Source organism: Carcharhinus amblyrhynchos, unplaced genomic scaffold (assembly GCF_965287045.1).
Source record: "Carcharhinus amblyrhynchos unplaced genomic scaffold, sCarAmb.v2.hapA scaffold_39, whole genome shotgun sequence".
Classification (NCBI taxonomy): Eukaryota; Metazoa; Chordata; class Chondrichthyes; order Carcharhiniformes; family Carcharhinidae; genus Carcharhinus; species Carcharhinus amblyrhynchos.
Genome location: NW_027649780.1, coordinates 1,564,386 through 1,568,948, shown reverse-complemented (window position 1 = coordinate 1,568,948; position 4,563 = coordinate 1,564,386). Strand labels below are relative to the sequence as shown.

General features: G+C 47.4%; 1 non-coding gene across 1 annotated transcript; it reads left to right on the top strand.

Annotated features, from left to right (window-relative positions):
• Positions 1–691: 691 nt before the first annotated feature.
• On the top strand, positions 692–889 carry LOC145335655 (U2 spliceosomal RNA). Its single transcript, XR_013885288.1, has one exon. It is a non-coding gene; the product is annotated as a U2 spliceosomal RNA (small nuclear RNA).
• Positions 890–4,563: the final 3,674 nt, after the last annotated feature.

Here is a 4,563-nt window from a genome sequence, read left to right as displayed (position 1 = left end):
ACTAAAACTGCCTCTCCTTCCGGTGACTATATCTATTTATTCCCATCCTATTCATGCATTTGTCGAAGCGCCCCTTAAACGTCACTACCATATCTGCTTCCACTTCCCCGGCAGCAAGTTCCAGGCACTCACCACCCCCTGTGTAAAAGACTTAACTCGTACATATCCTTTAAATCTTGCCTCTCACACCTTAAAGCTATGCCCCCCGAGTAATTGACTCTTCCACCCTGAGAAAAAGATTCTGACTATCCACTCTGTCCATCCCCCTCATAATCTTATAGACTTCTATCTGGTCACCCCTCAACCTCCGTTGTTCCAGTGATTGCAAGCCAAGTTTCTCCAACCTCTCCTCATAGCTATTGCCCTCCATACCAGGCAGCATTCTGGTAAATCTTTTCTGTACCCTCGCCAAAGTTTCCACATCCATCAGGTAGTGTTGTGACCAGAATTGAACACTGTATTCCAAGTGTGGCATAATTAATGTGCTATAAAGCTGCAACATTTCTTGCCTTTTTTTTAATCCAATGCCCCGGCCGATGAAGGCAAGTATGCCACATGCTATATTATTCACCTTGTCCACCTGCATGCCACTCTCAGTGACGTGTGCAGCTGTACACCCAGATCCTTCTGCCTTTCAATTATCGTAAGGATTTTGTCATTTATACTATATTTTCCAAATTATTAGACCTTCCAAAATTCTCGGCCTTTTGGCTAAGATCAAGTGTAGTATCGACGTGCTGCGCTTGATTGAATTCATTAGTTTACATTTCAGCTTGTTTGAAGCAATTTTTAAAAGCGGCATCTTGGCCTTTTGGCTAAGATGCTAATGAGATCAAGCCTTGGAGGAGGTGTTATGTCTTCTCCAATCTGCTTGGATCATGTAGATCAAGCCCAGGAGGTGAGAGCCCTGTCTTGTCAGCTTGGATTGGGAATGTCTCAACTTGCTGAGACTTTAAATTGGGCTTCATTGGATTGAATTGGGATAAAAACAAAAAAAAGACCTTCCAAAATTCATTAACTCACATTGGTGACTAGTGGAGTGCCCCAGGGGTCGGTGCTGGGGCCTCAGCTATTTACCATTTATATAGATGATCTGGAGGAGGGAACCGCATGTATGGTGTCGAAATTTCCTGATGACACCAAGATTGGTGGAACGTCAAATTGTGCGGAGGGTGTGGAGAGTCTGCAGAAGGATCTAGATAGGCTGGGAGAATGGACCAGGAACTGGCAAATGGAATTTAATGTTGGCAAATGTGAGGTTGTCCACTTTGGTAGGAATAATGCTAGGAAGGACGATTATTTTCGTGGCGAAAAACTGCAGCATGCGACGGTGCAGACGGACCTCGGGGTCCTTGTGAATGAGTCGCAAAAAGCCAGCCTGCAGGTGCAGCAGGTGGTCAGGAAGGCTAATGGGATGCTGGCCTTCATAGCGAGGGGGATTGAATCTAAAAGTAGGGAGGTCTTGCTACAGCTGTATGGGGCACTGGTGAGGCCGCAGCTGGAGTGCTGTGTGCAGTTTTGGTCGCCGCACTTACGCAAGGATATTTTGGCCTTGGAGGGAGTGCAGAGGAGGTTTACGAGGCTGATTCCGGAGTTGAGGGGGTTGAACTATGAAGAGAGGCTGAATAAACTAGGCTTGTACTCGTTAGAGTTTAGAAGAATGAGGGGAGACCTCATTGAGACGTATAGATGTTGAATGGGATGGATAGGATAGAGGTGGAGAGACTCTTCCCGCTCAGAAAGGACACTAGGACTCGAGGGCACAGCCTCAGGATAAAGGGGGGGGCGGTTTAGAATGGGGTTGAGGACGAACTTCTACACTCAAAGGGTGGTGAATCTCTGGAATTCTCTGCCCGTTGAAGTGGTGGAGGCTGCCTCGCTCAATATTTTTAAGGCGCGGGTTGATAGGTTTTTGATAGGCAAGGGGATTAATGGTTCTGGGGAGAGGGCGGGAATGTGGAACTGAGCCACGACAGATCAGCCATGATCTTATTGAATGGTGGGGCAGGCTCGAAGGGCTAGATGGCCTACTCCTGCTCCTATTTCTTATGTTCTTATTTTCTTATGTTCTTATTTGTCCGGATTAAACTCCATTTGCCATCTCTCTGTTCAAGTCTCCAACTGATCGATATCTGGCTGTCTCCTTTGATGGTCCGTATCTCCATCTGCAATTCAACCAACCTTTCTGTCACCTACAAACTTACTAATCAAACCAATTACATTTTCCTCCAAATCATTTACATATATTACAAACGGAAAAGGTCCCAGCACTGATCCCTGAGGAATGTCACTGGTCATAGCCTTCCAAGCAGAAATGCACCGTTCCACTGATACCCTCTGCCTTCTATTACTGACTTAAAGTCCAACAGGTTTATTTGCAGCAAATGTCACTAGCTTTCGGAACAGGCTGTTCCTTCATCAAGTTCCTTAGCCAAGTTCTGCAGACATGAGGACGGCCTCAACCGGGATCTTAGGTTCATGTCACACTATTTGTAACCCCCACAACTTGCCTGGACTTGCAAAATCTCACTAACTTTCCTGTCTGGAAACAATACACATCTTTTTAACCTGTGCTAATGCTCTCTCCACTCACATTGTCTGTACCTTTCAGACTTGATTCGTTATAAAGGTTCACATTCTAAGCAGTATTCATGCAAATTGAGTTTATGTCATTGTGCCCTGTTTATGATCAGAACTCCCACCCACATGACGAAGAAACAGCCTGTTCTGAAAGCTAGTGGTGATTGCTGCAAATAAACCTGTAGGACTTTAAGCTGCTGTTGTGTGACTTCTTACTGTTTTTACCCCAGTCCAACGCCAACATCTCCACATCATTTCTATCACTGAGCCAGTTCTGTACCCATTTTGCCAGCTCACCACTGATCCCGTTCTACTTCACATTCGGAACCGATCTGCCATGAGGGAACTTGTCAAAGACCTCATTGTTCTCTGGAGCAGTGTACTGGTGGCTGGTGAGTGTAAACTGCGAGTGTACTATGTTTTTTTAAAATTGCATTGCTGGGTTGTTGGTTTTTTTTCCCTTTGTGCTTTCCATCGAGGGTCCTAGGCGCAAGGGCTGTTGGGAAGGGAGTGAGGGAGTATCAAAACAAAGCCACAGTAGATAGTGGGCAGCAGAGTGAGGTGGGTGCTGAGTGAGTTTTGCAAGGGCTTTTGGCTCACAGGGCTTTAGGCGAGGCAGGGTTAGGCAAGGTGAGTTACTGGTCAAATTTTTCAAAGTGTGTCCATAGGTCTGAGGGTAGTCAAATAAATGGCAGGGACCATGGGGAGACGTGTAAGGTGCAATATGTGGGAGTTCCTGGAGACATAGCATCTCTGGAGAGTCCACATCTGCACCAAATGTCTGGAGTTGCAGCGTTTGAGGACCTGGGTTAGGCAACTGGAGTTGAGGCTGTAGGATTTATTTTTAGTGAGGGAGAGTGAGGCACTAATGAATAGGAAACTGGTTCAAGAGGGGATCCCAGAGTCAAGGAGGGGTGATGGGTAGGTTACTTTTAGGAAGGGGAAAAAGAAGAGGAGTAATATTCCAAAGGCTACCCCAGGGGTAGTCTCTCAAGATAGCAGGGGTAAGGCACCAACTCAGGTGGAAAGGGCACGAAGGGCAGAGGAAAATGCCTCAGAGGGAAGGAAGGGGGCTGGATGTGAGATAGTGGTAGGGGATGGGAGGGTTAGAGGAATTGATAAGTGGATCTGTGGGCAAAAGTGGGACTCCAGGATGGTGGTCTGCCTCCCTGGAGCTGGGGTACAGGATGTGTCGGAGGGTCGAGGGAATCTTGAAGGGCCAAGGGACCCAGGTGGATGTAATTGTACATGTAGGAGAGAAGGACATAGGAAGGAAAAGTAGGGGGGGAAATACGCATGCACTTCAGGGAGTTGGGAACCAGGCTGAAGTGTAGGGCCTCCAGGGTGGTGATCTCTGGGCTGCTGCCAGTGCCCAGCAATAACAGGGATAAGAATAATGAGATCCTGCAGCTGAATGCATGGCTGAGGGATTGGTGCAGGACAGAGGGTTTTAGTTTTGTTGACCATTGGGAAGTCTTTGCAAAGAAAGGGCACTTGTATAAGAGGGATACGGAACACTTAAATGGAAAGGGGACACAATTTAGCTGGGAGTTTTCCTGGAGAGTTTTGGCACGGTTTAAACTAGTATGGAGGGTGGGGGGTGGGGTGGGGAGGAGAGAGACAGCTCAGGCACTAGGAGTGAGTTGGAGGTCAGGGTAAGTCTAGTTGATAGGAAAATCCCCCCCAGGAGAAGGAGGGTCAGAGGGGGCGTGAGGGTCTTAGGTGCATCTGTTTTAATGCGAGGAGTGCGATGGGAAAGTCGGATGAACTTAGGGCCTTGATGTTTGCTAGGAATTTAGATGTGGTGGCAGTGACAGACGTGGTTAAAGGAGGGGCAGGACTGGCAGCTAAATGTTCCAGGGTATAAGTGTTTTAGGTGTGATAGGGGAGGATTGAAAAGAGGAGGGGGAGTGGTGCTCTTACTTAGGGAGTGGATGACAGCGGTGCAGAGGGAGGATAACATGGAGGGGTTAGGAATTGAGT